Source organism: Pristiophorus japonicus, chromosome 5, assembly GCF_044704955.1.
Source record: "Pristiophorus japonicus isolate sPriJap1 chromosome 5, sPriJap1.hap1, whole genome shotgun sequence".
In the NCBI taxonomy this organism is placed as follows: domain Eukaryota; kingdom Metazoa; phylum Chordata; class Chondrichthyes; family Pristiophoridae; genus Pristiophorus; species Pristiophorus japonicus.
In genome coordinates this window covers 220,094,133-220,119,797 of record NC_091981.1, presented here as the reverse complement: position 1 = coordinate 220,119,797, position 25,665 = coordinate 220,094,133, and positions in this window count along the sequence as shown.

Genomic DNA, 25,665 nt, shown 5'->3' with positions numbered 1-25,665 from the left:
CACGGTGGGGCAGACAATAATCAGGGGAATAATGGAAGCATGTGAAAAAGGAACGGCAGTAATCATCGGGGATTTTAACCTACATATCGATTGGTCAAATCAAATCGCACGGGGTAGCCTGGAGGAGGAATTCATAGAATGCATACGGGATTGTTTCTTAGAACAAACAGTATGTTACAGAACCTACAAGGGAGCAAGCTATCTTAGATCTGGTCCTACGTAATGAGACAGGAATAATAAACGATCTCCCAGTAAAAGATCCTCTCAGAATGAATGATCACAGTATGGTTGAATTTGTAATACAGATTGAGGATGAGGAAGTAGTGTCTCAAACAAGCGTACTATGCTTAAACAAAGGGGACTACAGTGGGATGAGGGCAGAATTGGCTAAAGTAGACTGGGAACACAGATTAAAAGGTGTCACAATTGAGGAACAGTGGAGGACTTTTAAGGAACTCTTTCATAGTGCTCAACAAAAATATATTCCAGTGAAAAAGAAGGGCGGTAAGAGAAGGGATAACCAGCTGTGGATAACCAAGGAAATAAAGGAGAGTATCAAATTAAAAACCAATGCGTATAAGGTGGCCAAGGTTAGTGGGAAACTAGAAGATTGGGAAAATTTTAAACGTCAGCAAAGAATGACTAAGAAAGCAATAAAGAAAGGAAAGATAGATTACGAAGGTAAACTTGCGCAAAACATAAAAACAGATAGTAAAAGCTTTTACCGATATATAAAACGGAAGAGAGTGACTAAGGTAAATGTTGGTCCCTCAGAAGATGAGAAGGGGGATTTAATAATGGGAAATGTGGAAATGGCTGAGACCTTAAACAATTATTTTGCTTCGGTCTTCACAGTGGAAGACACAAAAACCATGCCAAAAATTGCTGGTCACGGGAATGTGGGAAGGGAGGACCTTGAGACAATCACTATCACTAGGGAGGTAGTACTGGACAAGCTAATGGGACTCAAGGTAGACAAGTCCCCTGGTCCTGATGAAATGCATCCCAGGGTATTAAAAGAGATAGCGGAAGTTATAGCAGATGCATTCGTTATAATCTACCAAAATTCTCTGGACTCTGGGGAGGTACCAGCGGATTGGAAAGCAGCTGATGTAACGCCTCTGTTTAAAAAAGGCAGGTAACTATAGGCCGCTTAGTTTAACATCTGTAGTGGGGAAAATGCTTGAAGCTATCATTAAGGAAGAAATAGCGGGACATCTAGATAGGAATAGTGCAATCAAGCAGATGCAACATGGATTCATGAAGGGGAAATCATGTGTAACTAATTTACTGAAATTCTTTGAGGATATAACGAGCATGGTGGATAGAGGTGTACCGATGGATGTGGTGTATTTAGATTTCCAAAAGGCATTCGATAAGGTGCCACACAAAAGGTTACTTCAGAAGATAAAGGTACACGGAGTCAGAGGAAATGTATTAGCATGGATAGAGAATTGGCTGGCTAACAGAAAGCAGAGAGTTGGGATAAATTGGTCCTTTTCGGGTTGGAAATCGGTGATTAGTGGTGTGCCGCAGGGATCGGTGCTGGGACCACAACTGTTTACAATATACATAGATGACCTGGAAGAGGGGTCAGAGTGTAGTGTAACAAAATTTGCAGATGACACAAAGATTAGTGGGAAAGCGGCTTGTGTCAAGGACACAGAGAGGCTGCAGACAGATTTAGATAGGTTAAGCGAATGGGCTAAGGGTTGGCAGATGGAATACAATGTCGGAAAATGTGAGGTCATCCACCTTGGAAAAAAAAAACAGTAAAAGGGAATATTATTTGAATGGGGAGAAATTACAACATGCTGCGGTGCAGAGAGACCCGGGGGTCCTTGTGCATGAATCCCAAAAAGTTAGTTTGCAGGTGCAGCAGGTAATCAGGAAGGCGAATGGAATGTTGGCCTTCATTGCGAGAGGGATGGAGTACAAAAGCAAGGAGGTCCTGCTGCAAATGTACAGGCTATTGGTGAGGCCACACCTGGAGTACTGCGTGCAGTTTTGGTCACCTTACTTAAGGAAGGATATACTAGCTTTGGAGGGGGTACAGAGATGATTCACTAAGCTGATTCCGGAGATGAGGGGGTTACCTTATGATGATAGATTGAGTAGACTGGGTCTTTACTCGTTGGAGTTCAGAAGGATGAGGGGTGATCTTCAAGAAACACTTAAAATAATGAAAGGGATAGACAAGATAAAGGCAGAGAGGTTGTTTCCACTGGTCGGGGAGACTAGAACTAGGGGGGCACAGCCTCAAAATATGGGGGAGCCAATTTAAAACCGGGTTGAGAAGGAATTTCTTCTCCCAGAGGGTTGTGAATCTGTGGAATTCTCTGCCCAAGGAAGCAGTTGAGGCTAGCTCATTGAATATGTTCAAATCACAGATAGATAGATTTTTAACCAATAAGGGAATTAAGGGTTATGGGGAGCGGGCGGGTAAGTGGAGCTGAGTCCATGGCCAGATCAGCCATGATCTTGTTGAATGGCGGAGCAGGTTCGAGGGGCTAGATGGCCTACTCCTGTTCCTAATTCTTATGTTCTTATGAATGTTGGGGAAGTCCAGAACCAGGGGTCACAGTCTAAGGATCAGGGGTAAGCCATTTAGGACCGAGATGAGGAGAGACTTCTTCACCCAGAGAGTGGTGAACCTGTGGAATTCTCTGCCACAGAAAGTTGTTGAGGCCAATTCACTAAATATATTCAAAAATGAGTTAGATGTAGTCCTTACTACTAAGGGGATCAAGAGATATGGCGAGAAAGCAGGAATGGGGTACTGAAGTTGCATGTTCAGCCATGAACTCATTGAATGGTGGTGCAGGCTCGAAGGGCCGAATGGCCTACTACTGCACCTATTTTCTATGTTTCTATGAACCCGCTGAACTTCAGCATCCATGGCTTTACCCCAGGCATTGTCCTGCACTGCAAGCCACTCGACTGATTCCTCTGTTTCATAGATTAGCCTCGCTACCAGCTGTTGGCAAACCCTAGCCAAATGTCCTCTGGCATTACAATTCCTACAGACAAACTGCTGAAATTTGCAGCTGTTCACATAATTTCTGCCCCCGCATCTCCAGCATTGGCTGAGATCGTTGTTCACAAAAGGATTGTTAGCAGGCATTCCTCTCTGATTGTTCCCTTGGTTGTTTCTAAATACTCTGATGATGGGTGTTAATGGTCCCCTTAATGGCGTGAATTGCTGCTCCCCTCTCCATTGTCCCTGCCGGGAGCCCACCTTAAAGTCGATTTCAGCTTGGGCAGTTACAAAATGCCTTTGTCTGACTGCTGCAGTTTCAAAATGCCTTTGCCTTACTGCGAGATCTTGAGCCGCGTTTATCACGTTAATGCCTTGGTCCGTCGCCACGTTGGACCCAGGACTACTCGCGTAAATTAGCTTGGTCACTTCTTCCCCGGCTATGAAAGTTATCAATGCTGCCCCTTCTAGAGTTAAGTCCTTCGTCTCTTTGAGCTTCCTGAAGATCCTGGAATGGCTAATGCCCTCAATGAAAAAATCCCTTAACATCTCCCCCCTGAAGGCGTCTGAGAACTTACAGAGGCTGGCAAGCGCCGTAAATCTGCCACGAAGTCCGAGATGTGGCCGGTTTGTGGGATGCGAGCAGGTCCTTTATCAGCGTGAACGTTTTTGTCCCGCAGCTTGTTAGTAGATGCGCCCTCCGCTTGTCAGCTGCATCCTCTCCCAGCCAGTCCTTCGTGACATAGGTCTGCTGGAGTCTCTCCACAAAATCGTCCCAGTCTTCACCCACACAGTAACGTTCCTCTGAGCTACCGGTGGCCATCCTCTGGGTTCAGTGATTCCCGTTTCCCATCGCTAGGTGTTGAGTCCTTAACTCTTAAACATAATCACACGAGGCATGTACTGCAGACACAATCACTCTGTGACCTTCACCTTTATTACCTGGACCAAGGAGTGCTGACCCTGCGAGGGACCTCCCCTTATATACCTGAATCTCCAGGTAAGGAGTGTCTCCCACAAGTACACCCCCTGGGTCAAGGTGTGCATTTCTAGTAAGTATGTACAGTATGTAGTGGTTACATGAGGGTTACAATTGTATAAGGGTTACAGTAGTATGCTGGTTACATGGTTACATACATGACAAGATCACCTCTCAGTCTTCTGAATTCCAATGAGTAGAGGCCGAACCTACTCAACCTTTCCTCATAGGTCAACCCCCTCATCCCCAGAATCAACCTCGTGAACCTTCTCTGAACTGCCTCCAAAGCAAGTATATCCTTTCGTAAATATGAATCCCAATTGAGACCATTTTGGAATCTAACCTTATAACCTCAGCATGCAATCTCCTGACAGCCTATCGGTCGCTTCTTCTTGCACTCCAAGTTGTAAAATGTTGAATAGAAAAATCCACTTGGAACACTTTGAAGAGTAGGGTTAAGATTCAAATGGCTTCTTTGGTACATTAAGTGCATCTAGCAACCGACTTGCATCAATGTGCACTGCAAGATTTTTGTAAGGCTGCATGATTTACTGGACAGACCACAAAATGGTACAATTCCAATTTAATCGTAGGTGGACTTGTGGATTTTGTGCAAGCCATAACCTACACAACATGCTGCCCAATGAAACCTCTTCAGCAGCCGCTTAAACTGCAGTATTCTTATTTGCGTCAAGAAGGACGAGCTTGCTGTGGCCTGGAAGAAAAGCCTGCCAGTGGCCCCGAGTATGCCAGGAGCTCACAGTATCTGTATTGCTCTCACCAACTTTTGTTAGCACCAGCACAGCTACACACATCCTAAATGAAATAGATGGTGAGGTTGAAGAGGCAGCACTGGACAAGTCACAGTGTATGAGTGGTGAGCACCGAGTGGCAGCAGACAAGGGGCAGGCACATGCTGTCTTGAGGACAGCTTGGTTCCTTCCTCAACTTCGGTGCTGAGGGATATGGACCTCAGTGCTGTATATTGCTGCCTGACTAGAACCATCTACAAGAGTCACTTGAGTCTCCCCAAAATGCCCTGCAAGGTGTATAGAGAAATCCACTAGCTACATTTATCAATCAGTAAGGTTTGTCAGCACCGCAGTCAATCATGGAGATAGTGGCAACTCCAGGAGCATTTGCAATGGAGTCTACAGTGTGGTGGGGTGGGGCGTAAGGGGGAGGTGGGAGCATAGGTCCTGTACCCAGTTGGAGTCTCTCCTCTCTTGTGAATGCTCAGGCTGCTGACAGAGGGGGCCTTAGGCACCAATCTGTAAGATTCTTCCTCAACTGGTTTCAGTTTGTTGGGGGTTATATGGAGAGAACCTAGCAGCAGACCTCCTTTCTGTTCTTCTGGCCAGCTCCCCCACAGACTAGTTGACAAGCTTAGGAAGAGTTCAGCAGGAGCATGGCGAAATCACACATAAATAAGGCTGTTGTCTCTCAAGGCAACGTCGCATCTGGCCCATAAGAACATAAGAAATAGAAGCAGGAGTAGGCCATACGGCCCCTCGAGCCTGCTTCGCTATTTAATACGATCATGGCTGGTCCGATCATGGACTCAGGTCAACTTTACTGCCCTCTCCCCATAACCCCTTATTCTCTTATCGGTTAAGAAACTGTCTATCTCTGTCTTACATTTATTCAATGTCCCAGCTTCCACAGCAGATCCACAACTCTGAGAAAAGAAATTTCTCCTCATCTCAGTTTTAAATGGGTGGCCCCTTATTCTAAGATTATGCCCCCTTGTTCTAGTCTCTCCCATCAGAGGAAACATCCTCTCTGCATCCACCTTGTCAAGCCCCCTCATAATCTTATATGTTTCGATAAGATCACCTCTCAATCTTCTGAATTCCAATGAGTAGAGGCCCAACCTACTCAACCTTTCCTCATAAGTCAACCCCCTCATCTCTGGGATCAACCAAGTGAACCTTCTCTGAACTGCCTCCAAAGCAAGTATATCCTTTCGTAAATATGGAAACCAAAACTGCACGCAGTATTCCAGGTGTGGCCTCACCAATACCCTGTATAACTGTAGTAAGACTTCCCTGCTTTTATACTCCATCTCCTTTGCAATAAAGGCCAAGATTCCATTAGAAACAGAGAAACATAGAAACTAGTTGCAGGAGTAGGCCATTCGGCCCTTCGAGCCTGCACCATCATTCAATATGATCGTGGCTGATCATGCAACTTCACTACCCCATTCCTGCTTTCTCTCCATACCCCTTGATCCCTTTAGCCTTGAGGGCCACATCTAACTCCCTTTCCTGATTACTTGCTGTACCTGCATACTATCCTTTTGTGTTTCATGCAGAAGTACCCCCAGGTCCCACTGTACTGCAGCACTTTGCAATCTTTTTCTATTTAAATAATGACTTGCTCTTTGATTTTTTTCTGCCAAAGTGCATGACCTCACACTTTCCAACATTATACTCCATCTGCCAAATTTTTGCCCACTCACTTAGCTTGTCTATGTCCTTTTGCAGATTTTTTGTGTCCTCCTCACACATTGCTTTTCCTCCCATTTTTGTATCATCAGCAAACTTGGCTACGTTACACTCAGTCCCTTCTTCCAAGTCGTTAATATAGATTGTAAATAGTTGGGGTCCCAGCACTGATCCCTGTAGCACCCCACTAGTTACTGATTGCCAACCCGAGAATGAACCATTTATCCCGACTCTCTGTTTTCTGTTCATTAGCCAATCCTCTATCCATGCTAATATATTATCCCCAACCCCATGAAGTTTTATCTTGTGCAGTAACCTTTTATGTGGCACCTTATCGAATGCCTTCTGGAAGTCCAAATACACCATATCCATTGGTTCTGCTTTATCCACCCTCTTCGTTACATCCTCAAAGAGTTCCAGCAAATTTGTCAAACATGACTTCCCCTTCATAAATCCATGCTGACTCTGCTTGACCGAATTATGCTTTTCCGAATATCCTGCTACTGCTTCTTTAATAATGGACTCCAACATTTTCCCAACCACAGATGTTAGGCTAACTGGTCTATAGTTTCCTGCTTTTTGTCTGCCTCCTTTTTTAAAAAAGAGTGTTACATTTGCAGTTTTCCAATCTGCTGGGACCTTCCCAGAATCGAGGGAATTTTGGTAAATTACAACCAGTGCATCCATTATCCTTGCTGCTATTTCTCTTAAGACCCTAAGGACCCTCCTGCACAAATGGCAGTAGCTGTAATAGAAAGATAACAGGACATATCAGGTATAGGATGGAGCACCTCGGGGTGGCAGGTTCCCTTGCCTGAACTATTGGATATTTACAACAATCAGGGAGCTTTTCTTAACCATTGTTCTTGGTGCTAACCTATAGATAACACATACAGATAATCTCAAATCGCTAGAGAAATACCACCAACGATGTCTCCGCCAGATCCTGCAAATCCCCTGGAAGGACAGACGCACCAACATCAGTGTTCTCGATCAGGCCAACATCTCCAGCATCGAAGCACTAATCACATCGTCCTCATGCCCGACACAAGACTCCCAAAGCAAGCGCTTTACTCGGAACTCCTACACAGCAAGCGAGCCCCAGGTGGGCAGAGGAAACGTTTCAAGGACACCCTCAAAGCATCCTTGATAAAGTGCAACATCCCCACCGACACCTGGGAATCCCTGGCCAAAGACCGCCCTATGTGGAGGAAGAGCATCCAGGAGGGCGCTGAGCACCTCGAGTCTCGTCACCAAGAGCATGCAGAAAACATGCGCAGGCAGCGGAAGGAGCGTGTGGCAAACGAGACTCCCCATCCACCCTTTCCTTCAATGACTGTCTGTCCCACCTGTGACAGAGACTGTAATTCTCATATTGTTCAGTCACCTGAGAATTCATTTTTAGAGTGGAAGCAAGTCTTTCTCGATTTCGAGGGACTGCCTATGATCATGACAGATAACAGATTTCAGTTTCACACCTTGCCATGGGATTTGAACTTGCAACATCTGGATTGGTAGTCATACAAAAATAGGAAAATAGTGGACAGGAAGAGACCCACTAGTCCATTCAATCTGTCACAAATAGTTATGATGCCTTGTGCATCATTATACATACACTCCTCACCTGTCCTCGGTGAGGCAAGAAAATATTTTAAAAAATCAAACCAATTAGGGAAAAAGAAATCTGGAAAATTTCTCTCCGACCCCTTTTGGCAAGCAAAACTAGTCCAGACAATCATATAAATCCTGATTTATAGTGCTAATTTGCATGACAGATATAGATCAGCCATGATCTTATTCAATGGCAGGGCCGTGTGGCATACTCCTGCTCCTATTTCTTATGTTCTAATGATTTATATCATAGCTGTATTCCTTTAAGAGAGAACTGAACAGGTCCAACTCTCTCTTAAAGGAATGCAGCGAATTAACGTTCACTGCACGAGCTGGTAACCTGTCCCACCGGTCCCCTATACTCCAGCAAAAGAAGTACCACTGAACATCCAACCTAGTTCTGCCCTTATATAACTTGTAACTGTGACCCTTGGTCCTCCCTGAACTATTGAGTTGAAAAGATTGATCCACATAAACACAAACTAGTCAAATAACATAACCACGACATTACCATACCCATTTTTACTAAGGTACTCAAAAGATAAAATCATAAATAGGAAATGGGATTACTTCGAATTTTTATCAGTGAAAAAAAGATATCTGGTAGAATAATACATTTAAATCAATGCTTTCAGCTTTAATAAATGTTTTATTGAATAAAGGTGAGCACAAAGTATTCAACAATTATACTTAAATCGGTCAAATATTTTTATCTGCAAAGAAATGTTGATAGAAGTGAAGACAGTATTACATTTGTCTTATATTGGTGGGGACAGTCCTGGCAGAATGTTTGCTATTTTACATGGACAGAAATGTACAGTGACCTATTTTGTCAGGTTTCTAAAATATTATTACTCGTGTTATTGTATTGAATTCTACGAATATTCAATGCATGTATTTGTAATAGATTAAAAGGTTTAATCTCTTTTTTAATACCGGAAGATAGTTCTTAATAAAATGCAAATTCCAAAATAAATTTGCTATAAAAATATAAGGTTATAAAACATACCTAATCATTATTTATTAATTTAACCATCTTAAGAGTTTTTGATGGTTTGTGGAAGGGATCAAGATGGCTAGTGAACTATTGAAATGTAATACTTTTTATAAAGGGCTAAGATCTCTTTAATACCATAACAATGTCATGAAAAATTTATTTAGGGAGACTGTCATATAAAAAAACGCACACTTCAGTTTTATGCGAGCTTCTCAGGCAAACAAATTATCGCTATAACCAACTGTTTCTATTAAACAAACTTTGTAGACTGCATAGGAATGGAATCAACACTTTAGCAAATGGTCACTTTAAAAAATGGTCCCAATAATGAGCCACCTATTGATTATCAGGCACTATGTTATAGATTTAATAGGGAATCAAAATAATTTTTCTTAAAAAGAAAGATTTTTAAAAATGTCATTGTCCTCAATGAACTCTCTCCAATTCAATTTGCAAACAAAAAGGTTCCTTTAATATCCTAGGTGGTCTAACAGGGTTTGACCAAAGACGACTATTACAAGGTTAGATGTCGAATGAAATAGTGGTCGCTGACAAGGTTATTTCTCTAGGCCTGTTTTTCATTGAGGTACCACAGACGCCAGAGCCAATTCATGCTCTAGTACTCCTAGCTTACCAGATGATAGTGAATTTGACTCTTGTTACTTATACTGTTGATAAATGATGTAGACAAGGGTAATTTTAGTAATCTACTGATCTACACATCTATATTTTATTAAAAATCTTGTGCACTTGATATACATCTCATTTCTGTTCCCTCATTTCATTGAATGTTGCCCTTCTAAAGTTATGTACCCAGCTCCTGGTCTTGAGTTTTCTAACTCCCAAATCACGTTAAACGTTATCATTCTGTGATCACTGTCCCCCCATGGGTGCTACAATTTCTTGTACATTTTCTGGGCCATTAACAAATACCAGATCAACATAAGTGTTGCCTTTTGTAGCTTCCCTGACACATTTGGTCAAGAAGTAGTCATATATTATATTTACCAACTCTGACTCCATTCCAAAAATAGTGGGGATCAACGGTATAATGAGAGCGAGGAGCTTAAAATAATTCATATCAGTAGAGAAAAAGTACTTGCGAAACTAATGGGACTAAAAGCCAACAAATCCCCTGGATCTGATGGCCTACATGCTAGGGTTCTAGATGAGGTGGCTGTGAAAATAGTGGATGCATTGGTTGTGATCTTCCAAAATTCCCTCGACTCTAGAATGGTCCCCGCGGATTGTAAGGTAGCAAATGTGACCCTGCTATTCAAGAAAGGAGGGAGAGAGAAAACAGGTCATTTAGCCTAACATCATTGTGAAAATGCTGGAATCTATTATTAAGGAAGTGGTAATGGGGTACTTAGAAAATCAGAATATGATTAGGCAGAGTCGGCATGGTTTTATGAAAGGGAAATCGTGTTTGACAAATGTATTAGAATTTTTTGAGGATGTAACTAGCAAGGTAGATAAAAGGGAAGTAGTATATTGGATTTTCGAAAAGGCATTCAATAAGGTGCCACATAAAAGGTTGTTCAGCAAGATAAGGGCACATGGGGTTGGGGGCAATGGATTAGCATGGATAAAAGATTGGTTAACAGACAGAAAACAGAGAGTAGGGATAAACGGGTCATATTCAGAATTGCAGGCTGTATCTAGTGGGGTGCCACAAGGATCAGTGCTTTGGCCTCAGCTATTTGCAATCTATATTAATGACTTAGATGAAGGGACAGAGTGTAATGTATCCAAGTTTGCTGACAATACAAAGCCATGTGACAAAGTTGTTATATATGTGGACTTGTACTAACTCTGTACAGCCACCAGAGAGCTCATCCCCTGGAGTCCCAAGGGATCCCATAATCCCTTGGGCGAATGGTATTTAAGGAGGCTTCACAGGTTGGAGAGGCACTCTGGAGATCTGCAATAAAAGACTAAGGTCACACTTTACTTTGAGTTCACAGTGTTCAGTCTGACTCTTTCGCCATACACAACAACTGGCAACGAGAAACAGATAGCGAACCCAAAGATGCAGAGAACAGTGGGCATCCTGGAGAAATTTTCGGAGGGAGATGATTGGGAAACTTTTGTGGAGCGACTCGACCAATACTTCGTGGCCAACGAGCTAGATGGAGAAGAGAGCACTGCCAAACGAAGGGCGATCCTCCTCACCGTCTGTGGGGCACCAACGTATGGCCTCATGAAGAATCTGCTCACTCCAGCGAAACCCACGGAGAAATCGTACGACAATTTGTGCACACTGGTCTGAGAGCATTTGAACCCGAAGGAAAGTGTTCTGATGGCGAGGTATCGGTTCTACACCTACAAAAGGTCTGAAGGCCAGGAAGTGGCGAGTTATGTCGCCGAGATAAGACGCCTTGCAGAACATTGCGAATTTGAAGGACATTGGGAGCACATGCTCAGAGACTTTTTCGTACTTGGCATTGGCCATGAAACCATACTTCGCAAACTTTTGACTGTAGAGACCCCAACCTTGAGTAAGGCCATAGCGATAGCCCAGGCATTCATTGCCACCAGTGACAATATGAAGCAAATCTTTCAGCACACAAGTGCTGCTACAAGTACTGTTAACAAAATGATGTTGTTTTGAATCGTAATGTATAGGGCAGGTCACACATACCTGCAGCTGCATGTCCGCAGACGACTCAGAGTCCACCATCAAGGGTGATGAATGCAAGGCCATTAACACCGAGTTGGCGCTGTGGGGGTGTTCATAATTTCCATTCATGCTGATTTAAAGAGTACGTTTGCAAGGGCTGTGGAACAATAGGATACCTCCAACGAGTGTGCAGGTGAGCTGCAAAGCCTGTTAAACCTACAAACCACCATGTTGCAGAGGAGGACAGATCCACGGAGGATCACGACGAACCAGAGCCTCAGATAGAGGAGGCAGAGGTACATGGGGTGCACACATTCACCATGAATTGTCCCCGATAATGCTGAATGTTGAACTAAATGGACTCCCGGTGTCAATAGAGCTGGATACGGGCACGAGCCAGTCCATCATGGGCAAAAAGACTTTTGAAAGGTTAAGGTGCAACAAGGCCTCAAGGCCAGTCTTAACTCCAGTTCGCACGAAACTAAGAACTTACATGAAAGAACTGATTCCTGGAATCGGCAGTGCTACCGTAAAGGTCTCCTACGAAGGAGCGGTGCACAAGCTACCACTCTGGATGGTACCGGGCGATGGTCTCACGCTGCTCGGCAGGAGCTGGCTGGGAAAGATACACTGGAACTGGGATGACATCCGAGCGCTATCGCCCGCTGACGACACTTTGTGTGCCCAGGTCTTAAACAAATTTCCTTCGGTGTTCGAACCAGGCATCGGGAAACTCTAAGGAGCAAAAGTGCAGATCCACCTAATTACGGGGGCGCGACCCATCCATCACAAGGTGAGAGAAAAGGTAGAAATCGAGCTAGACTGGCTGCAACGAGAGGGCATCATTTCACTGATCGAGTTCAGCGAGTGGGCCAGTCCTAATGTCCCAAGGGAGACGGCACCGTCAGAATCTGGCGATTACAAAGTAACTATCAATCGTTTCTCCCTGCAGGACCAATACCCACTACCATAGACCGATGAACTCTTTGCAACGCTGGTGGGAGGGAAGACGTTCACGAAGCTGGATCTGACTTCAGCCTACATGACACAGGAACTGGAGGAATCATCGAAGGCTCTCACCTGCATCAACATGTACAAGGGACTTTTTGTTTATAACAGATGCCCGTTTGGAATCTGATCAGCGGCGGCGATATTCCAGAGAAACATGGAAAGTTTACTGAAATCGGTCCTGCACACCGTGGTCTTCGAGGACGACATCTTGGTCATAGGTTGGAACACAGTCGAGCACCTGCAGAACCTGGAGGAGGTTCTTAGTCGACTCAACCACATGGGGCTCAGGGTAAAACGCTTTGAAGTGCATTTTCCTGGCGCCTGAAGTGGAGTTCTTGGGAAGGAGGATTGCGGCGGACGGCATCAGGTCCAGCAACGCGAAGATGGAGGCAATCGAAAACGCACCGAGGCCACAGAACGTGACGGAGCTGCGGTCGTTTCTGGGACTCTTGAACTACTTTGGCAACTTCTTACCGGGTCTCAGCACACTGCTAGAACCATTACATGTCTTACTATGAAAAAGGGGCGAATGGGTTTGGGACAAAAGCCAAGAAAATGCCTTTGTAAAAGCGAGAAAATTGTTATGCTCAAACAAATTGCTTGTGTTGTATGATCCATGTAAGCGTTTGGTACTAGCATGTGATGCATCTTCATATGGCATCGAGTGTGTATTGCAACAAGCTAATGATTTTGGGAACTGCAACCGGTTGCTTATGCATTCAGGAGTCTGTCTAAGGCCGAGAGAGCCTACACCATGATTGAAAAAGAAGCATTAGCGTATGTCTATGGGGTAAAGAAAATGCATCAATACCTGTTTGGGCTAAAATTCGAATTGGAAACTGACCAGAAGCTACTTATATCCCTGTTTTCCGAGAGTAAAGGGATAAATACCAACGCATCGGCCCGCATCCAGCGATGGGCGCTCACGTTGTCCGCATACAACTACGCCATCTGCCACAGGCCAGGCACAGAAAACTGCGCCAATGCTCTCAGTAGGCTGCCATTGCCCACCACGGAGGTGAAAATGGTGCAGCCCGCAGATCTAGCCGTGGTTATGGAAGCATCTGAAAGTGAGCAATCACTCGTCACTGCCCGGCATATCAAAAACTGGACAAGCCAGGCCCCTTATTATCTCTAGTCAAAAGCTGTGTGCTTCACGGGAGCTGGTCCAGTGTCCCAGTGGAAATGCAGGAAGAGATAAAGTCGTTCCAGTGGCGGAAAGATGAAATGTTTATACAGGCAGACTGCCTTCTGTGGGGCAATCTAGTAGTGGTCCCCAAGAAGGGCAGAGACACCTTCATCAATGACCTCCACAGTACCCACCCAGGCATCGTTATGATGAAAGCGATAGCCAGATCGCACGTTGTGTGGCCCGGTATCGATGCGGACTTGGAGTCCTGCGTTCATAGATGTAATACATGCTCGCAGTTAAGCAATGTACCCAGGGAGGCGCCGCTAAGTTTATGGTCTTGGCCCTCCAAACCATGGTCTAGGGTACATGTCGACTATGCAGGCCCGTTCTTGGGTAAAATGTTCCTTGTGGTTGTAGACGCGTACTCCAAGTGGATTGAATGTCAGATAATGTCGGCTAGCACGTCCTCTACCACTACTGAAAGCCTGCGGGCCATGTTTGCCACACACAGCTTTCCCGATGTCCTGGTGAGCGACAATGGACCATGTTTTACCAGTGCTGAGTTCAAAGAATTCATGACCAGTAACGGGATCAAACATGTCACATCTGCCCCGTTTAAACCAGCGTCCAATGGTCAGGCAGAGAGAGCAGTGTAAACCATTAAGCAAGGCTTGAAGAAGGTAACTGAAGGCTCACTGCAGACTCGCCTATCCCGAGTCCTGCTTAGCTACCACACGAGACCCCACTCGCTCACTGGGATCCCATCTGCTGAACTGCTCATGAAAAGAGCACTTAAGAAAAGGCTCTCGTTAGTTCACCCTGATCTACATGAACAGGTAGAGAGCAGACGGCTTCAACAAAGTGCATACCATAATAGCGCAAATATGTCATGCAAGATTGAAATCTATGAGCCTGTATTTGTTTTAAATTATGTACACGGTCCCAAGTGGCTTCCCGGCACTGTCATGGCCAAAGAGGGGAGCAGGATGTTTCGGGTCAAACTTTCAAATGGACTCTTTCACCGGAAACACTTGAACCAAATCAAACTCAGATTCACGGACTATCCTGAGCAACCCACCTTGGACCCTACCTTTTTTGATCCCCCACATACACACCAGTGGCAACCGGCACCACGGTTGACCACAACGCAGAACACATCATCCACAGCAGCCCTGCAGGGCTCAACACAACAGGCAGCCCAGCAAGACCAGCTGCACAGCAGCCTAGTGAGGGCCCAACAAATGATTCAACAACACCAGCTTTCACACCGAGATGATCAACCAGGGCAAGAAGGGCCCCAGATCGACTCACATTGTAAATAGTTACACTATTGACCTTGGGGGGGGGAGTGGGGTGGGGGGGCGGTGGGGGGGAAGTGTTGTTATATATGTGGAATTCTATTTACTCTGTACAGCTATCAGAAGGCTCATCCCCTGGAGTCCAAAGTGATCCCATAATCCCTTGGGAGCACAGGTATTTAAGAAGGCTTCAGAGGTTGGAGAGGCACTCTGGAGATCTGCAATAAAAGACTAAGGTCACACTTTACTTTGAGCTCACAGTGTTCAGTCTGACTCTTTCTCCATACACAACAAAAGTAAGATGTGAGGAGGGTGCATAGAGCCTGCAAAGAGCTATATACTGGTTAAGTGAGCTGGCAGTGAGGTGGCAGATGGAGTATAATGTGGGAAAATGTGAGCTAATTCACTTTGGTAGGAAGAATAAAAATACAGAATATTTTTTAAATGCTGAGAAACTATTAAATGTTGGTGTTCAGAGATTTAGTTGTCCTAGCATAAGAAACACAACGAGTTAGCATGCAGGTACAGCAAGCAATTAGGAAGGTAAATGGCATGTTGGCCTTTATTGCAAGGGGGTTGGAATATAAGAGTAAGGAAGTCTTACTACAATTGTGCAAGGCTCTGGTGAGATCACACCTGAAGTACTGTGCACAGTTTTGATCTGCTTATTTAAGGAAGGATATACTTGCCTTAGTGGCGGTTTACTAGATTGATTCCTGGGATGAGAGGGTTGTCCTATGAGAAGAGATTGAATAGATTGGGCCTGTACTCTCTGGAGTTTAGAAGAATGAGAGATGATCTCATTGAAACATGGAAGATTCTGAGGGATATTAACAGGATAAATGCTGAGAGATTGTTTTCCCTGGCTAGAGAGTCTAGAACTAGGTGGCACCGTCTCAGGATAAGGTGTCGGCCTTTTAAGATTGTGATGAGGAGGAAAATCTTCACTCAGAGGGTTGTGAATCTTTGGAATTCTCTGCCCCAAAGTGCTGTGGATGCTCAGTTGTTCAGTGTTTTCAAGGCTGAGATAGATAGATATTTGGACTCCAGAGGAATCAAGGGATTTGGGAAAGGGCAGTTAGGTGGAGTTAAGGTCGAAGATCAGCCATGATCTTATTGAATTGCGGAGCAGGCTCGAGGTACCGTATGGCCTACGCCGGCCTCTAATTCTTATATTCTTATGTTCGCAAACCACTTGGGTTTTCCCAGCTTAAATTAGGTTGATTGAAGACTCTCATAAAAATGACTCCTCTCCTCACATATCCTTCCTAGCTCTTCATAGTGCAATTTTTCCTTCCAATGCTGACCAGGTGGTTCAAGCATAACCCCCCTGCTCTTGTATTCTATGCCCCGGCTAATAAAGGTAAGCGTTCTATATGCCTTCTTAACCATCTTATCTATCTGACCTGCTACTTTCAGGGATCTGTGGACATGTACTCCAAGGTCCCTTTGTTCCTCTACACTTCTCAGTATCCTACCATTTAATGTGCATTCCCTTTCCTTGTTAGCCCTCCCCAAATGCGTTACCTTACATTTGTCTGGATTAAATTCCATTTGCCACTGTTCTGTCCACCTTGACAGTACACCTAATTCTGTGTCGCAGAGACCGGTCGTTCCGCCTGATATTAAGGCAACCGAGCACCAGCAGGATGCATTGGGGTACTTGTTTTCTGCCCACAGCCTGCTGGCTCTATTCTAACGAGGTCCAGCTCTGAAGGTGTACCAGGCCTCCTGTTGCGACTACTGGGCGGCTGGAGAGTGTGCTTCATCCATTGACCAGCCACCCAAACACCACATGAGGGGGAAATCTATCCCACTGCGTGTTACATAAGTACATAAGAACATAAGAATTAGGAACAGGAGTAGGACATCTAGCCCCTCGAGCCTGCTCCGCCATTCAACAAGATCATGGCTGATCTGGCCATGGACTCAGCTCCACTGACCCGCCCGCTCCCCATAACCCTTAATTCCCTTATTGGTTAAAAATCTATCTATCTGTGATTTGAATACATTCAATGAGCTAGCCTCAACTGCTTCCTTGGGCAGAGAATTCCACAGATTCACAACCCTCTGGGAGAAAAAATTCATTCTCAACTCGGTTTTAAATTGGCTCTCCCATATTTTGAGGCTGTGCCCCCAGTTCTAGTCTCCTCGACCAGTGGAAACAACCTCTCTGCCTCTATCTTGTCTATCCCTTTCATTATTTTAAATGTTTCTATAAGATCACCCCTCATCCTTCTGAACTCCAACGAGTAAAGACCCAGTCTACTCAATCTATCATCATAAGGTAACCCCCTCATCTCCGGAATCAGCCTAGTGAATCATCTCTATACCCCCTCCAAAGCTCGTATATCCTTCCTTAAGTAAGGTGACCAAAACTGCACGCAGTACTCCAGGTGCGGCCTCACCAATACCCTGTACAGTTGCAGCAGAACCTCCCTGCTTTTGTACTACATCCCTCTCGCAATGAAGGTCAACATTCCATTCGCCTTCCTGATTACCTGCTGCACCTGGGCCAATTGTGGAGCAGTGGAGGCATGGCCTAAACAGTTGGAGCTGTGAGCAGTGAGAGAAGGAGCTGCTGCTTTTGCTCCTGGCTGGGCCTGTGAATCAGCCCAGGAAGAGAAGGAAGGAAGGAAGGGGCTTCACCACCAACTTTCACCCAGAGGGAGAGGAGGAAAAAGCAGAAAACTTTAACAACTTCACCATTTCTACAAAGAGTTGGAGAGAGGGGGAAAGACCAACAACAACATCCAGTGTGGAAGGAGGGAGACTCTACCATTCTACAGGTGGGTGTATTGGTGCAGTCCCTAAAAGACTTTGCTGTATCGGTGGGGGGAGGAAAGAAGACCAGTCGGGGGCCGGATCATCGCGGGGGGTGTGTGTGTGTGTGGAAGTGTGTGTGGGGGCCTTGCTTACAACTAGGCCCCACACACCTTTGAAGCACCCCTCCACCATTGCCTAGCCTGTGATAGCTGGAGCTACCAGGCTGAAGAAACAATTAATCCACCCTAATTAAACATCGTTGGGAGTGTGTGCCTGTGTGGCTCCAGCTGCACCAGGTGAAGACATCTTCTCCCCTCACCCGAAGACCACCCCAAAGACTATTTTTTGTTTGCCATCTGGGGATTGCACCCACCCACAGCTGCGAGGGGAGACCTGCCCTCGCAGTTTCCCCCCTTCCACACCCCTCTCTCTTTCTCTGTTACGCTCTGTCTCTCCCCTCTCTCTCTGAGGGCCCTTTCCTCCCAAATTGATTGGAAAAATATAAAACAATTAAGACAACTGAGCAGATGGAGCAAGGCCCCTCCCCAATTGTCAACTAGGGGAGAGGTGTGCCTCGTTAAGAGCTCCTCTGCTCAGTCTATTAAACAAGGCCATTTAAAGACCATTAAGGCCTGTGAATTTGGGGTGGGTGTAGCCCTTAAAGGGACCCCGTGATGGCGACCCCATCTACGCCGGTGGCAGGGCCAGCTAGGACTTATGCGTAGGCGGCATCCACATCCACGGCACCTCCTGCGCCACCTGCTGCCCTGCCACCATTCAGACTTATAACTAAGAAACACGGGGTCAAGAGCTACACTCACCCCACAATGAGCATTGAGGAGTGCGTGCAGGCGATGGCTGGGGTAGTCGGCCCCTCGGCCATTGTCGCAGCCTCCAAGATGTCTGGGAAGGCCGTGTTCTTCCTGGGGTCGGAGCGGGCGGTGTCCCTGGCCATTGAAAAGGGGCTCACGGTGGGCGGGGCGTTCCTGCCGGTGGACCCTCTCGAGGCCACAGCGCAGAGGGTCATTCTATCAAACGTCCCGCCCTTTGTTCCCGCTGAGCTCCTCCTCCCTCACCTACACCAACTGGGGGAGGTAAGGTCGGGGATCAACCCCATACCGCTTGGCCTCCGGGAGAACAGCCTGCACCATGTGTTCTCCTTCCGCCGCCAGCTCTTTGTCCGGCTGACGCGGGAAGAGACGACAGAGGGCAATTTTAATGTGGTGCACGAGGGGACTGCCTACCGCGTCTTTTGGACGTCAGACGGCGTGCGGTGCCATGCCTGCAGGGAGGTGGGGCACGTTCGCAAGAATTGCCCCGCCTCCAAAGCCGCCAAACCACCGAGGGCGGCCAAGGCTGGCGCCGCCGCCACCCCTCCCCCTAGTAGCGTCCGCGTGCCGGGAGCTGTGGGTACGCGGGCATCGTCGGGGGCCTTTGTTTTCACGGCCTCCGGCGGGGGGGAGGGAGAGCGTCCGGCCGGAAAGAAGGCGCGGAAGAAGGCGAAACACCTAGAGGCGGGTCCCCTTAGTGCGCCAGACAAGCTGTTCACCGCGCTCGGCCCAACCCCGTCACCGGCGAGCGCGGGGTGCCCTGAGCCCGTGCCCGAGCCCTTGACTAATACCGCAGAGGGGTTCGGGCGCGGGCAAGATAAGAAAAAGGGGGGAGTGGAGCGGGAGGCCTCGACAGACACGGGTGTCTCCCTGTCTCCGTGCCCCCCCAGGAAAAAAAGGAGGCGCCGCTCCAATGAGGCGGGGGGGGGGAACAACATCCCTCCGCGGAGGAGTCGGTGCCCGCCGCGTGTCCCGCGTCCCCCACCGGCGCCCCCAAACTGCGCCGTAGGCACGAGGAATCTGTCCCCGGGGAGGGTGAGGCAGTCGAGGCTGCCCAGCCGCTGCCTCCCGGGGATGGCATGAAAGTTCTGCCTGTCGTGGGGGGCGTGGGGCCAGCGGAAGAATGCGTAGCCGCCGGGTCGAGCGTCCCGGGGACTGAGGCGGGCGGGGCCGAAAAGGCCGAACCTGAACCCGCCCAGCCAATATCCAACTTCCCCCGGGATTTGCTCGACTCGGCAGAAATACAAAGTATTAGCACTTTTAATGAATCTGTACACGCTGGGCCGGGGGGTGGCGGCGGGGAGGGAGAGGAACACCCACCCTCGCCCCCTACTTTGGAGCTGGAGCGCTTGGAGGGCCTGGGGATTTTCTATGGCCGGGTCTCTCCTTGTTCCCCGGTTCCTGGGGCGGAGGAGGAACCCCTTCCGCTGTCGCTTCCCGACCCAGCACCAATTCTAAAAGAGCCCAGTGGGGACTCCTCTGCCAACGATCCTGGGGGTGGGATCGGGGCAGAGCCGGGGCCGGATGGAGCGGCCGGTTCATTTGCCGTACCTCGTGCGGTCGACAGGCCGGCTGCTAGTGGCGACCTCCCGGAGGAGGTCGGGGACTCGGTGGAGGACGCGGGTGAAGATCTCGAGTCCATCGGCAGTGAGGCGGTGGATCTCCTCGTGCCCGCCGCTGAGTCCCCTCTCATTCCCGTAGAGGATCTCCAGGACTTTTTGGTCGAGAGCCAGGGTCGCCGCAACCGAGCCCATCTGGCCCGGGAAAGATGTTCCGAGCCGGGGCTGCTCATCGCTTCCGTCCGCGTCGCTGCTAAAACCATGGCCGCGGGCGGGCCCTTATCAAGGGCGCAAGGCCTTGAGCTGCGCCGGCTCAAAAAGTTCCTCGCTGGGCTGCTGAAGGAGTGGAGGTCAACAAAAGACTCCGCTCCCTCCCCCGCAATAGCTTAAGGTAGAGGTTGCACTATACTTTTGCCATGAAGATAACAAGAAACCCACACTGTTCTGGGAGACGAAGCCACGTGGCTCCTGGAATGGCAAGGAGAGGTCCGCATGAGCCACCTCACCGCCATTTCTAGTGGGGTGGCCATCTTGCTGGGCCCGCATTTTCAGCCGGAGATCTTGGGGGTCGAGGAGCCCGTGCCAGGCCGCTTGCTGCACGTAACGGTTCGCCTGGGGGACGTGCCGCTCCATCTCGTGAACGTGTACGCCCCTCAGCGCGGCCCGCAGCAGGCGCGCTTCTTCGAAGAAGTGTCCGCTCTTCTTGGCTCCGTCGACGTCGGCGATTGCATTGTCCTCGGGGGGGATTTTAACTGCACCCTCGAGGCGAGGGACCGCGCCGGTGCCCCGCAGTGCATGACGGCGATGGAGAAGTTGAGGGACCTGGTCGGGTCCTTCGACTTGGTGGACGTCTGGCGAAATCTCCACCCCGACTCCAGCGCCTTTACTTGGGTGAGGCCTGGAGTAGGATGGTCCAGAGTCGACCGCCTCTACGTGTCTCGGGCGTGCATTTCCTGCGTCCTGGCGGCCTCCATGCGGCCGGTGCCGTGTTCGGACCACCACCTGGTGTGGGCGGAGCTCGCTTCGCTCCGCGCAAGGACGGGGTCCGGGTACTGGCACTTTAACAACCGGCTGCTGGAGGACGTGCGGTTCCAGGACTCGTTCCGTCGATTCTGGTCCGACTGGAGAAGGAAGCAGGGGGGCTTCCCCTCCTTGAGGCTATGGTGGGACGTGGGCAAGGCTCATGTCCGCGTCTTCTGTCAAGAGTACGCGAAGGGGTCGACCAAGAGGCGGGCGGCCGGAGTCGGGCGCCTAGAAAAAGAGGTGCTCGACCTGGAATCCCATCTCGGTCAAGTCGTCCAGGACCCGGCCCTGCGGACGGTGTACGAAGCGAAGAAGGCCGCGCTGAAGGACCTGCAGCTCGTCGGGTCCCGAGGCGCGTTCGTGAGGTCACGGATCCGGTTCCTGCGGGATCTGGACCGCGGCTCCCCCTTCTTCTACTCGCTGGAAAAAAGGCAGAGTGTCCGTAAGCAGCTCTTGATGCTGCTGGCCGATGACGGCTCTCTCGTCTCGGATCCGGAGGGCATCAACAACAGGGCCCGTGAATATTACGGGGCTCTGTTCTCTCCGGATCCGTCCAGCGAGGAAGCGCATAGAGTTTTGTGGGAGGACCTGCCGAAAGTCAGCCCGGAGGGCGGTGAAAATTTGGAAGCTCCGCTAAGCCTGGCGGAGCTGACCGATGCCCTCGACCGGCTCTCGAGGGGAAAATCCCCGGGGCTGGACGGGCTGACCGTGGAGTTCCACAGGGCGTTCTGGGACGTCCTGGGGAGTGACTACGTGCGGGTCCTGGGGGAAAGTCTGGCGACCGGGGAGATGCCCCTCTCTTGGCGCAGGGCAGTCATCGTCCTGCTGCCTAAGAAGGGCGATCTCCGCCTCCTTAAGAACTGGCGCCCGGTCTCCCTCCTCAGCACGGACTACAAAATCTTCGCCAGGGCGATGTCTGCTCGCCTTGGCGCCGTGCTGGACCACATGATCCACCCCGACCAGTCCTACACGGTCCCGGGCTGGACAATCCACGACAACATCCATCTGGTCCGGGACCTCATCCATCATTCCCAGGAGGCTGGTCTGTCGGTCGCCTTCCTATCTCTCGACCAAGAGAAGGCGTTCGACAGGGTGGATCACGACTATCTGCTCGGAACTCTGCGCGCTTTCGGGTTTGGGACGCATTTCGTCGCCCGGATCCGACTTTTGTACACCGCCGCGGAGTGTCTGATTAAGGTTAACGGGTCCTTGACGGCGCCCCTTCGCTTAAGGAGAGGGGTGCGCCAGGGATGCCCCATGTCCGGCCAGTTATACGCCATCTGCGTGGAGCCTTTCCTGCGCCTCCTGCGGACGAGGTTGACGGGACTGGCTCTGCAAGGGCCGGGCGTGGAGGTCGTCCTCTCGGCTTACGCCGATGACGTGCTCCTCGCGGTAGAGAATCCCGCTGATCTGCGGAGGATGCGTGAGTGCCAGGAGATTTACTCGGCCGCATCCTCCACCAGGATCAACTGGGAGAAATGTTCCGGACTCCTGGTGGGTCAGTGGCGGGTGGATTCCCTGCCGGAGGAGCTCAGGCCTTTTGCCTGGAGCACGACCCATCTCCTCTATCTGGGAGTCTACCTTAGCCCCGACGGGGAAGCCTGGCCGGCGAACTGGCAGGAGCTGGAGGCCAAAGTCGCCGCTCGCCTAGGGCGCTGGACAGGACTGCTCCGAGTGCTGTCCTACAGGGGTCGAGCGCTAGTCATAAACCAGCTGGTGGCCGCAATGTTGTGGTACCGGCTGGTCACTTTGACCCCTCCCCCTGCGTTTGTCGCCAAGATACAGAAGAAGCTGGTGGACTTCTTCTGGAACAACAGGAAGCACTGGGTCTCTGCCGCGGTCTTGAGTCTCCCACTGGGGAGCGACTACGTGCGGGTCCTGGGGGAAAGTCTGGCGACCGGGGAGATGCCCCTCTCTTGGCGCAGGGCAGTCATCGTCCTGCTGCCTAAGAAGGGCGATCTCCGCCTCCTTAAGAACTGGCGCCCGGTCTCCCTCCTCAGCACGGACTACAAAATCTTCGCCAGGGCGATGTCTGCTCGCCTTGGCGCCGTGCTGGACCACATGATCCACCCCGACCAGTCCTACACGGTCCCGGGCTGGACAATCCACGACAACATCCATCTGGTCCGGGACCTCATCCATCATTCCCAGGAGGCTGGTCTGTCGGTCGCCTTCCTATCTCTCGACCAAGAGAAGGCGTTCGACAGGGTGGATCACGACTATCTGCTCGGAACTCTGCGCGCTTTCGGGTTCGGGACGCATTTCGTCGCCCGGATCCGACTTTTGTACACCGCCGCGGAGTGTCTGATTAAGGTTAACGGGTCCTTGACGGCGCCCCTTCGCTTAAGGAGAGGGGTGCGCCAGGGATGCCCCATGTCCGGCCAGTTATACGCCATCTGCGTGGAGCCTTTCCTGCGCCTCCTGCGGACGAGGTTGACGGGACTGGCTCTGCAAGGGCCGGGCGTGGAGGTCGTCCTCTCGGCTTACGCCGATGACGTGCTCCTCGCGGTAGAGAATCCCGCTGATCTGCGGAGGATGCGTGAGTGCCAGGAGATTTACTCGGCCGCATCCTCCACCAGGATCAACTGGGAGAAATGTTCCGGACTCCTGGTGGGTCAGTGGCGGGTGGATTCCCTGCCGGAGGAGCTCAGGCCTTTTGCCTGGAGCACGACCCATCTCCTCTATCTGGGAGTCTACCTTAGCCCCGACGGGGAAGCCTGGCCGGCGAACTGGCAGGAGCTGGAGGCCAAAGTCGCCGCTCGCCTAGGGCGCTGGACAGGACTGCTCCGAGTGCTGTCCTACAGGGGTCGAGCGCTAGTCATAAACCAGCTGGTGGCCGCAATGTTGTGGTACCGGCTGGTCACTTTGACCCCTCCCCCTGCGTTTGTCGCCAAGATACAGAAGAAGCTGGTGGACTTCTTCTGGAACAACAGGAAGCACTGGGTCTCTGCCGCGGTCTTGAGTCTCCCACTTGAGGAAGGCGGTCAGTCGTTGGTGTGCGTCAGCACCCAGCTCGCGACTTTCCGTCTTCAGACCCTGCAGGGATACCTTTACGTCGAGCCTCCTCCTAGGTGGTGTGCTCTGGCGACGTATTTCTTCCGCCAGCAGCGCGACCTCAATTACGACACGCAGCTTCTGTTTGTGAACTTGGGGGGTGTCAGGACCGCCCTCCAGGAGCTGCCTGTCTTTTACAAGGAACTCATCAGGGTCTGGAACAAAGTCTCCACCAAGCGCAGCTCTCCGCCGGCTGGAGTGGCGGCTGTCCTGCAGGAGCCGCTGCTCGGGAATCCGTACCTCCACGACCGAGGGTTTATGTGGCGGTCGGAAGAGAGGGCTGTGGCTGGTGAGGTGACCAGGGTCAAGGACCTGCTCAATGGCGGAGGAGCGGGCTGGATGGCGCCAGGCACGCTGGCGCGGCGCCTAAATTCAGCCAACGTCTGCCGCGCGGCCGAAGCCATCGAGTCGCTAAAAACAGCTTTGGGCCCTGACTCCGTTAGGTGCATCGAGGAGGCTCAAGCACGTGGGGAGATCCCGTCCGAACTGACCCCCGTCCGGACGGAATTCCTCATCGGCGCCAAACCCCGGAACCTCCCTCGGGAGCCGGCGCCTCACAACTTGAGCCGCCTCGAGGAAATCCCCTCCGTGCCTTTCAGTTCCGCGCGGAGGGGTTTCCTGTTTGGGCTGCTGCTGCACACTCTCAACTTTGCCATCCTCGCCGGCCGTCCGGACACGCCATGGCGTACCATCTTGCCGTCCGGAGGAGGCGGGGGTCCCCGATGGAGGGCACTCTACGCAGGGGTCCTCCCACTATTCATCGGGGACTTGGCCTGGAGGATGGTGCACGGAGCAGTGCCGTGCAACAAATTTTTAAGCCGGTTCACGGACTCCCAGGCCGCCTGCAATTTCTGCGGTCTGGAAGAGTCCGTGTTCCATGTTTTTATGGAATGCACGAGGTTGCAGCCCCTGTTTTATTATTTAAAGGGGCTGCTCCTGAAATTCTGGCTGCACTTCAGTTCCACTCTCCTGATCTTTGGGCACCCTGTGCAGAGGGGAGCGGGTAGGTCCGAGGGCCTCCTCGTAGGACTGCTCCTGGGCACGGCCAAGAGTGCCATCAGCCGGTCCAGGCAGCGGGCGGTCGAGGGGGTCGTTCAACCTGACTGCCTGCCTCTCTTCTGCGCGTACATCCGCGCCAGGGTGTCCTTGGAGATGGAGCACGCGGTGTCCACCGGTACGCTCGCGGCCTTCCGCGAGAGGTGGGCACCGGAGGGACTGGAGTGCATTGTCATGCCCGGCAACCAAATTTTAATTTGATTTTATGTTTTAAAGTTTAATTTGTTTTAATTGCCGGTGCTTTTAGTGTCCCCCTCCCCTTTTATAGGGGGCACTGGAAAAAATGTGATTTTAGTGCCCAA